The sequence below is a fragment of the Lepidochelys kempii genome, chromosome 9 (genome assembly GCF_965140285.1).
Source record: "Lepidochelys kempii isolate rLepKem1 chromosome 9, rLepKem1.hap1, whole genome shotgun sequence".
Taxonomy (NCBI): Eukaryota; Metazoa; Chordata; order Testudines; family Cheloniidae; genus Lepidochelys; species Lepidochelys kempii.
The window spans coordinates 98,035,225-98,048,316 of NC_136388.1; the positions used below are offsets into that span (position 1 = coordinate 98,035,225).

General features: G+C 44.4%; 1 protein-coding gene across 1 annotated transcript in view; it reads right to left on the bottom strand.

Annotated features, from left to right (window-relative positions):
• FHL1 (four and a half LIM domains 1) overlaps positions 1-9,273 on the bottom strand; it is an 87,245-nt gene extending 77,972 nt beyond the window's left edge. The window contains exon 1 of the mRNA XM_073358469.2: positions 9,229-9,273. The gene's annotated coding sequence lies outside the window, so the exon portion shown is untranslated. The remainder of the gene's footprint in view (positions 1-9,228) is intronic.
• Positions 9,274-13,092: the final 3,819 nt, after the last annotated feature.

Genomic DNA, 13,092 nt, shown 5'->3' on the forward strand with positions numbered 1-13,092 from the left:
CACTGACATGGTGTCACATTGGCTGCAGCAGCTACACAGTTCAAAACATTTTGTAACTCTTCTCAGGTTTTTTTCATCACTGCATGATTGTTATGGGTGACCTGGGAGAAGAGAGACACAATCAGCGATTGCTAGGTTCTAAAGGGGCATCATCATCATCTTGAAAAATCACATTTCTGTGTGTATCCAATGTAACCCCTAAGATGATTACAGCTAAAAGATGTGAGGGAAAATTCTTATTTTTTGTTGTTTACTTCTTGCATTTGACAGCACTTTGCGGCTTGTCCTTTCACTTTCCCACAGAGTCAACATCTCCCTTGCTCAAAAAGCCCTTATTAAAAATATAATTTTACAAAAAAGAATGATTGGATTTAAAAAAAAAATCAAAGCTCTGACTGCACATCCTGTAAATAATCCAAATCACATAACAAAAATTATTTACAGAAGCCCGTAATCAGAAACTGGATTTTAAAAAACCCACACATTAGTTCCAAACAAATCAACTTGATCACGTCTCTTTAAACAGTGTGATTCATTTTAGTTTCATAGTTATGCGGAAACTAAATCTGTCTGCTTTTTACAGGCTTTATTTCACATACAAAAAATAAATAGCCATGGGAAAACTACAGATGGTTTGGCACAACAGAAATTATGAATGCCATTTCCTGGCTAAAGCATTCCTGATGCTGTAATAATGGGCTCTGAAGGTACTCGGAGTTCAACCCTCTTTCACCGACAGGATTTTTACCATGATACAGGACCTTGTGTATGAGCTTGTCTACATGTGAAAGTTGCTCAATTTTAAGTTAAGGCATGAAGTTTTAAATTGATTTAGTTAAACTCCTTCCTTAGAAGTTTTTAAGGTCAGGCTTGACAAAGCCCTGGCTGGGATGATTTAATTGGAGATTGGTCCTGCTTTGAGCAGGGGGTTGGACTAGATGACCTCCTGAGGTCCCTTCCAACCCTGATATTCTATGATTCTATGAAACTGGAGAAAAAAGCGAAGTGGACATTCTTACATTGGTTTAAACCAGGCTTATTTTGGGAATAATTAGGAAGGAGTACTGCAGAAGGAGATCTGGGGTCATAGTGGATCACAAGCTAAATATGAGTCAATAGTGTAACACTGTTGCAAAAAAAAGCAAACACCATTCTGGGATGTATTAGCAGGAGTGTTGTAAGCAAGACACAAGAAGTAATTCTTCTGCTCCACTCCGTGCCGATTAGGCCTCAAATGGAGTATTGTGTACAGTTCTGGGCACCACATTTCAGAAAGGATGTGGACAAACTAGAGAAAGTCCAGAGGAGAGAAACAAAAGTGATTAAAGGTCTAGAAAACATGACCTATGAGGGAAGACTGAAAAAATTGAGTTTGTTTAGTCTGGAGAAGAGAAGACTGAGAGATGACAACAGTTTTCAAGTACATACAGGGTTGTTACAAGGAGGAGGGAGGTACATTGTTCTCATTAACCTCTGAGGATAGGACAAGAAGCAATGGGCTTAAATTGCAGCTAGGGCGGTTTAGGTTGGACACTAGGAAAAGCTTCCTAACTGTCAGAGTGGTTAAGCACTGGAATAAATTGCCTAGGGAGGTTGTGGAATCTCCATCCTTGGAGATTTTTTAAGAACAGGTTAGACAAACACCTGTCAGGAATGGTCTAGATCAGGGGTTCTCAAACTGGGGGTCGGGACCCCTCAGGGGGTTGTGAGGTTATTACATGGGGGATTGCGAGCAGTCAGCCTCCACCCCAACCCCGCTTTGCCTCCAGCATTTATAAGGGTGTTAAATATATAAAAGAATATTTTTAATTTATTAGGAGGGTCACACTCAGAGGCTTGCTATGTGAAAGGGGTCACCAGTACAAAAGTTTGAGAACCACTGGTCTAGATAATACTTAGTCCTGCCATGAATGCAGGGGACTGGACTAGAAGACCTCTCGAGGGACAGTCCTAAAGATTCTGTGAGTCTAATAAGATGATTCTGCCTAACTGCAAGAGTAGGGCTTGAAGCGGGACCTACGCGTTTTCTTAACTTCTCCCACCATTACACTGCCAGTGGGCACAGCCCTGGTGGGAGCACCCGCTAGTGTAGCATAGGCTATGCTGAAGTGGAGAGCATGTAGCAGAGGCCTCTCTGTTGAGATGAGAATTGCACTTTGGCTGTGCTTGTCTCCTCAAATGGTCCCCTTCTCTGCCCCTGCCCCCTGCTTTTGCAAATAAGGGAGCAGGTGTGCAGGTCGCTGAGGACTCTGCCAGCCTTAACCCCTCTCACAGCCACACACAAGCCAGCTGGACTACCAGAGCTGACCACTGGGGCTGGTCTCCATTCCACCCCCCAGCTCCCAGGAGAAGGGAGCCTAGAGGCAGAGAGGGAGGGCAGCAGGGTGGGAGGCTACAACCAAAGACTGACTGACCACTGGTTGAGGAGAAAGTAACTTAAAGGACTTACCGGTACAACGCAGTCCTGAGCAGGGGGCGTGGCCTCAACTGGAAGAAATACCTGGGCCCTTTAAATCAAGATTTAAAGATTTAAATACCTGGGCCCTTTAAATCAAGATTTAAAGGTCCCGGGGCTCTGGCTGTGGCAGCGGTGGCTAGGAGCCCCGGGCCCTTTAAATCACCCCCAGTGGTACCACCTGCAGAGGCAGCTGGGAGCCCTAGGCCTCAAGGGCAATTTAAAGGGCCCAGGGCTCTGTCTGCCACTACCGCAGTAGAAGGGAGTCCTAGGGGCTCCCGGCTGCTGCTGCTACCCCAGGGCTCAGGTGGAGATTTAAAGGGCCTGTGGCTCCGCTGTGGTAGCCGCAGCTGGGAGCCCCTGGCCCTTTAAATCACCGCCGGAGCCCTGCCGCCGCTACCCCAGGGCTCCTGCAGCAGGGCTTAGGAGGTGATTTAAAGGGCCCGGGGCTTCCTGAAGGCTTCCTGACTGCATCTTTGTGGGATCCACCCAGCACGAATTCTGGAAAAACCCAGTTTGTGAACGACTCCGTGTGATACAGCAGGACTGTGATTCAACCCAGCAGCAAGGTCGTCAGGGAATTAATTCCTCTTCCATAGTGAGCAGTTCAGCCTCGGACATTTCATGGGGTGCTGCAAACGCTGATCTAGTCTCACCGGACTTAAAATGTTTCATCTGTGTGCACCTTGCAAGTTCATAGCTTCTTCGTCATACGGTCTGCACAAATCTCCTGAGCAGCCACACTTCTGTCATGGAGAAATTCTGGCTACACCTCTCACAGCAGAGACCACTGGAAATATGTGTGATGAAACAGTTATGTTAAGCTGCTCAAAGATACAAATAATTTAACTACACAACTTATCTATTCTATGATTCTATTTGAGTTTCCATGGGTATTTGTTTACACACAAAAATTCTTGCAGGTTTTCCAGAAGTGTCCATAATATCTGGGGAGGAGAGGAAAATTTCCATTACATCTGGCAACCTTCTGCACAGATTTCCAGTGGCCCATGCCAGCTGTTTTTTCAATTCTCTCTTACTGCAGATTGCAGAGGGACCTACAAAGTATAGGAAGATTTGCACAAAATGTCCTGAAAATGTCAATGATCTCCCTGCAATTGTCTGGGTGGAAACCCTCTCTCCCACACAATACATTGCATTTGAAATGCCCCTCATCTGTTCTAGCTCATCCAGTATTAACTAGAAGTCATAACAAAAAAAAATAACTGATCTAGCCATCCATGATCATATTGCATTAAAACACCCCAACATGCTGAACAGAATGAGGGGCCTGCAGGCTAGGAGGGAAGTGCATTTGTAGAGCTGTGTTGGGAGGCCCATAAATGGAGCAGCAAGAAGTTCTCCTAGGCAGACATGAGGTGCCTTGGGACAGCTGGTATCCCCAAAATGGGAAAAGCAGGGATGCTGCAAAGGAGATGCACATGCAGAACTGGGCTGGGGCTCGCTGGGACAGCAGGTGGGATAGGCCATGACTGAGCCGTACTAGGGGCCCCAGACTGGAACAGCACGGGGTGCTGCATGGCAGGGTTGATGTGCACTGACGCAACGAGAGGCGAGGACTCAGTTCAAGAGGCCTCCAAGGCATGCATCTAAGAGCTGTCAAAAAGTCAGCCTCATACAGTACTGGTCGGGGGAATTCCACAATTATTACTGTCTTCTACTGTCTAAGACTGAGCTCCATTTCTGTGCTACCCAATTCAGCAGTCAGAGCAGGTTGGTTGTTTCTTCTTCATAACACTGAGATTTCATCCTAAGCACTGCTCTGCCATTCCAGCTGGATGTAATACACAGTAATAGCAAAGAATAAAGAACCTAGTCACAGCCATTAATAAAGCTGACATGATGCACAAAGACGACAACTTTAATTTATACATTTTAATATTCAGAGTTCTACATTCCCGAGTGCTTATGCAGACATAAAGGGAAGAAATATTCACACACAACCTTAAAAGTGGATGTGACCAATGACCATACTATTCTATGAAACACCCAGAGTTAGGGGATTACAACCATATATGGCACTCCAGATTGTCGGCTGTATCTTCCTACCTCTCTTGTAACAGAAGAGGCTAGTGGAATTTCTTACAAAAGGGTGATTAAGAAACACAAAATTCCCTGTGTAAATGTCTAAATATCTGATGATGCATTAAAAAGACTGTACTTTCTAAAGGGCCTCATCCTGAGAGATTCTTCCAGAGACGTTAATGGGAATTGCAGAAATTTAGCATATCACAGGATCATGCCCTGAATGCCCAAGATTTACTGAAACTCCAGGACAAATTTAAGTATTGAATTGTCCCCATTCATGAGGATGACCACCTGTCAACTATGTGAGGCATTATGTACCATGGTCCTCAGTTACATTCCTGAACCTCCACTGATTTCCATGGCAGAACTTACCCCACGGTGAAATCACTTCCCCAAACTCTTAGATTAGAAGGTATTCGGAGCAAGATCTGGAAAGAACCAGGGAACAAATTTGATCCTATTCTGGCGCTGTTTAAACAGGGACAGGCTCTGATTCTGTCTCCCAGGCTTCAGCTAGTTTTCTCTCAATCCATTGAAGGATCCCATGGTTTAGGCTTACTTGTGGGATTTCACCTCTCCAAAGCAGCCAGGTTGCTGAGAGTCTACCTCATTTCTCATCAGGCTTCTCTGAGACGGGAGGGACTTTCCAGAGGTCAGAAATTCACAGCAGCGCTGCATTGCTTATTTTTTGCCATAAGCAAACCAGAATTAGGGCACTGTAATGGAGAAGGGTTGACGGTCAATGGGAAAATTTTTCTTGCAGAGTCACTTACGGCTTAGAACAGGAGATGGGGAGTCCAGAACATTCCTAATGTTGCCACCAAGTTGCTCAGTGACCTTGAGCAAGTCCCCTGGTCTCCAGGCCATCTGTCCTTATCTACCTGATATGCATGGAAGCTTAATGCATTTTTTACTTACTTAATGTTTGTCAAGCACTTTGAGATCCTCAGCTGAAAGGTGCTTTGCTAGTGGCCACAGTACTGTTCAGGGCTCACAGAGGATGCTGAAGGAATCCTGTCAAGTAATGGCCAGTCTGCACATCTGGGAAATGTGGTGTTTCTGGGTCTAACCTAATGCAGGCCTGTTACTATGCATTGTTGCTATGTCAGCACTGGACACACAGAATACACAAATATTCCCAGCTTGTCTGCACTATCTCACTCACTTGACAGATTTCATTACAACACTTTGTGAGAATTCAGTCTCTCTTCATTTTTCTCCCATCATCTCATGGTCCAATTATTTCCTAGTTACAGATAGATGAAGCTAGACATTCCTGCAGGTTATATATACAGATACCCTCAGCACCCTAACTGCTGTGTTAGAGAGACACTCTCAAGATGTTTCCTCCAAAATATTCCCCACCTCTATGACAAACACTGATTTGCTCAAGAGCTGAGGGGAGAGAGGGGAAGCAACCTTAAAACGGAACCACCACAGCCCCTCCAACCATGAGAGGGGAGAGGCCAGGCTTGATTTAGTCTTAAGTGAAGCACAGGGTCTGGTCCGACTGTAGCTGAAATGCTTAGTAACAGTGACCATAATGAATTCAATTTAACAGCCTTACAGGAGAGATAATACCAAGAAAACCCCAAAACCCCACCACGGTGAGATTTAACTTTAAAAAGGGGAACTGCACAAAAATGAGGACACTCGTTAGGTGGAGATTAAAAGGAGCTGTCACCAGGGTTAGCCTGGGGACTATTAGAAACACCATAAGAGATACTCAGATGAAATGTAAATCAGAAAAGACAATGAGGGGACAATAAGCAGTGGCTGAACAGCAGAATAATGGAGGCCGGTAGAGGGGAAAAGGCATCTTTTAAAATTTGGAAGTCAGATCCTCATGAGGATAAGAGGAAGGAGCACAACCTCTGGCTGGTTAAGGGTAAATGTATAATAAGGCAGGTCCAGAAAGAATCTGAGAAGCAACTTGCTAAAGAGGCAAAATCCCACAGTAAGAAATGTTTTAAGTACATCTGAAGCAGGAAGCCTGCCCAACAAGCAGGGGGGCCACTAGACAACCAAGGTGGTAAAGGACACTCAGGGAACATAAGGCCGTTGCAGAGAAGCTAAATGAATTCTTTGCATCAGTCTCCACAGCAGAGGATGTGAGGGTGATACTCACACCTGCACTATTCTTTCTGGGTGACAAATCTAAAGCACTGTCCCACACTGAGGTGTTAATAGAGGAGATTTTAGAACAAATGGATAAATTAAACAGTAATAAGGCGCCAGGACCAGATGGTATTCACCCAAGAATCCCGAAGGAACTCAGGTATGAAATTACGGAACTCCTATTGCTAAACTCAGCCTCTATACCACATGAATGGAGAGTAGCTAATACAATGCAAATTTTTAAAAAGGGCTCCAGAGGTGATCATGCCAATTACCGGCCAGTAAGCCTGACTTCAGTACCAGACAAATTGTTGTCGATAGAAACTATGGTAAAGAACAGACTCATCAGACACACAGATAAACACCGTTTGTTGGGGAAGAGTCTACATGGCTTTTGTAAAGGGAAGTCATAGCTCACCAATCTATTAGAGTTCTTTGAGGGTACCAACAAGCATGTGGATAAGGGTGATTCCTGTCAATATAGGGTACTTGGATTTTCAGAAAGCCTTGAACAAGGTCCTTCACCAAAGGCTCTTAAATAAACTAAGCAGTCATGGGATAACAGAGAAGGTCCTCTCATGGATCAGTAATTGGTTAAAAATAGGAAACAAATGGTAGGAATAAATGGTCAGTTTTCTCAATGGAGAGAGGTAAACAGTGGGGTCCCCCACGGATCTGTACTGGGAGCAATGCTGTACAACATACTCAATAATATTCTGGAAAAGGGAGTGACAAGTGAAGTGGAAAAGTTTGCAGATGATGCAAAATTATTCAAGATAGTAAATCCAAATCTAACTGTGAAGAGGGGAGCTCACAAAACTAGGTAATGGGCAACAAAATGGCAGATGAAATTCAACATTGATAAGTGCAATGTATTTCACATTGGAAAAAATAATCTCAAGTACACATATATAATGATGTGTTCTAAATTAGCTGTTACCACTCAAAAAAGGGATCTTGGAGTCACCATGGATAGTTCTCTGAAAGCATCCAAGATAGTCAAAGAGTTAACAATAGCAGGCGCTATTAGGAAAAGGATAGAATGTAAAACAGAAAATATTATAATGTCACTATATAAATCCATGGTACACTCTCACCTTGAATACTGTGCCTGGTTCTGGTCGCTCCATCTCAAAAAGGAGATCGTGAAACTGGAAAAGTTTCTCAGAAGAGCAACAAAGATGATCAAGGGTATGGACGGCTTCCATAGGAGGAGAGACTAAAAAGATGAGGGCTTTTCATCTTAAAAAGAGACAACTGAGGGGGGATATGAAAGAGGTCTGTAAAATCATGAATAGCGTGGAAAAAGTGAATAGAGAAGTGTTTGGCACCCGTTCTCACAATACAAATACCAGTGGTCACCCAATGAAATTAATAGGCTTCAGATTTAATATAAACAAAAGGAGTACCTTTTTCCATGATGCACAGTTAACCTGTGGAACTTATTGCGATGGGATGTTGTGAAGGCCAAAAGTATAACCGAGTTCAGAAAAGAACTAGGAGGATCTCTCCTTCAGTGGCTTAGCCAAGATGGTCAGGGATGCAACCCCATGCTCGGGGCAATCCTAAACCTCTGAGTGCCAGAAGTCAGAAGGGGAAAACAGGGGAGTCGCTCTTCAAAATTTCCCAGTTCCGTACACTCTCCCTGAAGCTCTGGTACTGGCCACCGCCAAAGAAAGGATACTGGACTAGATGGACCATTGGTCTGACCTTGTATGGCAGCTCTTATGATCTTATGCTCTAAAAACAGCCAGCAAAGACTCACCCCATGCCTCAAATCCCATAATCCTTTGCAGTCACAAGTGGATGGGAGGTGCAGGATGATTTCTTTGGCCACACTGTGGACCGCTGAGCAAAAGAATCTGCGACCTGCTACCTTACAGTATTAAGGCTGAATATTTTTAAATAGTTTATCATTTGTACCAACCCCCTCCTTCTCACAAGGGCCGTTTGTTTGGGATGCTGCAAGGCAAGATTGCTAGTGAGTGTTAAGTGCTTTGAAATCTTCCCTCTTTTCTGGGGGGACAGAGGAAATGTGGGTTAAAGCAGAGAAGTTGCTTCCTAAGTGCTGCGATTGTTTCAAGCCTGAATGATGCCACAAAGGGAAGAGTGGAAGAGCTTAGGAAGGGGCCTGAGGCACAGAAACTTGTTACTAAGGGTGGGAAATTCAACAGCACTGAGTGTTGGTCAGCAGCGCCAATGGGAGCAGAGTTTGGCGAATACTGAGTGCTGCTGAAAATCCCACTGTAAGTGGCCAAAATTGGTGACACCATCAGCTTGTCTTGCCCATTCACAAACTGCTGGTTTCTTTCTTTTTAAAACTATTGTCTACAAGAAAAAGCCAGTCCCAATGAGAAAAGCAGCAGGATGAGGGACGGGAAAGGTGCGATTCACCAAACAGGGGCAGAATGCTGAGAAATAAATCAGCCTCCATAAACTTACTCTCCCCCTCACACAGGCACCCAGCTCAGAAATAACCAGATCCAGGCTGCACTTAGGCCTTGGCCTCTGTTCCTTAGTTATCTGTAGAAAAATGCCCAAAGACTCAATGTAACCACAGCCCCAAAAAGCAAAGAAGTCAGTCACCGTGGAAATGTCTCACTCACAATATAGCAGATTTCAATGCAGGCTTCTCCACAGAGGCAAACTGTACAGGCAGATGGCGTGGCAGTCAGGGGGTGGTGCATAGCACTTCCTGTAAACGTAAAGGCCAGGAGCAACGAGCACCTGCTAATTGATGTAAAAGTAATAAATACCTTAGCTGGACAGGGAATAAGGCCTTGTGAATGCTGCTGCCATAATCATTGTGACAGGGATGCCAATGGAATTGAGCTTCGGGGACAAAAGCAGGGACATACATTTTCGTCCGTGCTGTTAGAAATAAGACCTCTCACCCCCACAGCTTCCTTCTCATGCAGGACATGACCAGGAGCCGGAGGAGATGATTGAGGTCTGTGCAGTTGGTCTCTGCTGCAAGAGCACCATCTAGTGCACCCAGGAAGGATGCCAGACAGAGAAATGGCAAGAAGTGCAAGATGATTAAGTAGACTAGGACTTTTAAGCTTGGAAAAGAGGTGACTAAGGGGGGATATGATGGAGGTCTATAAAATCATGACCAGTGTGGAGAAAGTAAATAAGGAAGTGTTATTTACTCCTTCACCAAATGAAGTTAATAGGTGGCAGGTTTAAAACAAACAAAAGGAAGTATTTCTTCACACAATACACAGTGAACCTGTAGAACTCTTTGCCAGAGGATGTTGTGAAGGCCAAGACTATAACAGGGTTCAAAAAAGAACTAGATAAATTCATGAAGGATAGGTCCATCAATGGCTATTAGCCAGGATGGGCAGGGATGGTGTCCCTAGCCTCTGTTTACCAGAAGCTGGGAATGGATGACAAGGAATGGATCACGTGATGATTACCTGTTCTGTTCATTCCCTCAGGGGCACCTGGCATTGGCCACTGTCGGAAGACAGGATACTGGGCTAGATGGAGCTTTGGTCTGACCTGTCTGGCCGTTCTTATGGCAGTTCCTTTATTACTGTTTCCAGTTGGTACAACTGAGGGTCACTTACCCCTTCCTGCTTGGCTTTCTCTATATATCATTCAGGAATCTTCTCTGCAGCTCCTGCCTCCCATAGTACTTACAAATATCCTCACAGCCCAGCTCGGAGGCAGGTATGGGAGGATCCCTTTGAACCCAGCGGTTGAAGTACTTGGGAGGTGGGAAACCGAGGTTCAGCTCCACCCCCTCTACCTGAGGGGCGGATGGGATTTTGAACAAGGGTCTTTCACCTGTCAGGAGAGTGCACTAACCACAGAACCAGGGGATAGTCTGAACTGAATTCAATACCTGAACAAGGTATTGGAGTGGTAGCTGGAACAATACACTCTGATGGTGGTTACTCCTCTCTTAACTCTCAGCTCCTGAATGGGGCCTTTATTCTACCAGAGCACTCTGGTGCCATAAACCACAAGTGCAAAGCAACGTGATCTATGTCGCCCTGGAAGATTGCAGTCTCATAGCCACAATTCTGACCCAGTGGTTACTACCATGCACTGCTTACTCCTGTTTCTCTCCTTGTGTCTCCTTGTCTGTTCCTGGTAACTCTCTTGAATACTGCGCTGCCCGTATCTCCAGCCATCAAATCAGATTGTTTTTGTTGCCCTTTTCTATACCTTTTCCAATTCCACTATATCTTTTTTGAGATGGGCTGACCACATCTGTACACAGTATTCAAGATGTAAGCATACCGTGGATTTATATACGGGCAATATGATATTTTCTGCCAGACTGAATCAGCACTGTGGTCAGTCTAGCCTCCAGCACCGGTCAGCACCAGATGCTTCAGAGAAAGGTGCAAGAACCCTGCAGCAGACAGATATGGAATAATCTGCCTCCACCTTTACATCTCCTCCTAAACTCTAAAATGATCTAAGAGATTTAAGATCTCTTCCTGAATGTGTTGTCATAACTCAATATTCTTGCTATCAGTATAAATGATCAATCCCTTTTTGAATCTTGTTACATTTTTAGCCTCAATGACATCCTGTGGCAGTGGGTTCCACAGGTAATTCTTCATTGTGTTAAAAATTCTTTTATCGGTTTTGAATTTGTGACCATTTACATTTCATTACAAGTTTCCTCTTGTTTGCATTATGAGACAAGTAGAACAGGAGTTCCTGATCTATCTTCTCTAGACCATTCATTATTTTATATGCTCTTTTCATGTCTACTTTCTAAGGCAAGCAACACCAATCTTTACAGTGAGTCAGAGTCCTGGATTAAAATTTATTTCCTTATGGTTTACACTTAAACATTTGAATTCTCAAAATGTGACTGCACACTTTGAAAGCCAGAGTATCTTGTTTTCTATTATGAAAGCATTATTAACAACCATAGCAGATCAGTGGGAGGATGCATATGGTTATTTCCTTGTAACTGTCCTACTCTGTACTTGTTATACTCTGACACATAGTTATTTTATGCGCATTATAAAACTCTTAACAAGCCAGTCCCTTATATAATGCCACCAGATACTGTGAGCACCAATATGCTATATAAAGGTTACGGGCATGAAGTAAATCTGTAAGTATCTTTCTCTTTGAATACAGGCTTTTGTTTTTTTATCCGAGTTTAATGCCCCTCTAAATAACTTGAATAAATTTACATGTAATAGTGACGTTAACATTTGTAACCTGTTTTACTTGTTAGGTTTGTGCAAATCAAACTGAGCAGCTGAGTGTATGGTCACTATTCAGCTGTACACATTTCTGCAGAGAAAAGGAACTTGCTTGAAGATTTCCAGGCTGCTCCAAAGGCAAAATGTGACTTTGGGCAAGCAGTTCTGGTCTCTGGGGCCTGTGAGAAGCATTCTAGGCTGCTTGCAGGCTGCAGTCAGTGCTTTGGCAGTCAGCTGCAGTGGCTGGTGACTCACCACCACAGAGGAGAATCAACAAGCCTTCAAAAAATACAAATTAGATGTCTCCTTTGCTGAGTGCAGGGCTCTAGCCACGAACGGGGTAAGGATGAAAGCTACATAGTTTCCATCACCTCTTCACCGTTTAGAATATTGTACAGCCACAGTTTAAAAAGACGACATTGCCTGACTAAGTCATACATTTTTACACATGAACGACACACTGATTCATTTACCTTCCTCAGTCCCTGTGGGTTAGAGTTTTACAGAAGAGTCGATTTATTTAAGAAGAGAACAGGTCCGTTGTTTTGCCTACGCAACAGAACAACTGCTTTAATATCTTCACAGGAAGTGAGATAGCATGCCGCCAGGTTGAATTAATCAGCCCTGTAGATCTCCAACAGAGTGCTTCATATACACCCGTAGAGAGGGGGGTTCATGAAGTGCTTTTCCAGGACATGTGCCTTACATGCTGCAACGCAGTACTGGGTCACGACCAACGGATTGAAAAACACTGCTGTAGCTAGTGGCCAGGGCCTCAAGCCTGCAAGTCCCAGCAGCTAGCCAGGAGTGCTCTCTAGCTCCCATGGTCCCTGCTAGCAGCTGCCCTATCTGAGGTGCTACCCTCCTGCAGCCCTCTAGGAACCAAGTCCTCTCCCTTGAGCTCCCTGCAGTAACTGAAATACTCTGCCTTGAAGCTCCCTTTTATATGGACCTGCTAGGCCTTGACTGGCGGTTCTTCACAGCCACTCTCCTATTGGCTGTTCCCTGCACAGCCTGTCCAGGCTGCTTTTAACCCCTTCTCTGCCAGTGTGGGGTGGAAGACGTTGCCTGACTAAGTCATACATTTTTACACATGAACAACGATACACTGATTCATTTACCTTCCTCAGTCCCTGTGGGTTAGAGTTTTACAGAAGAGTCGATTTATTTAAGAAGAGAACAGGTCCGTTGTTTTGCCTACGCAACAGAATAACTGCTTTTAACTCCTTCTCTGCCAGTGTGGGGTGGACGCCTCATCACACTGCATACAAATTTAGGCAATAGGCA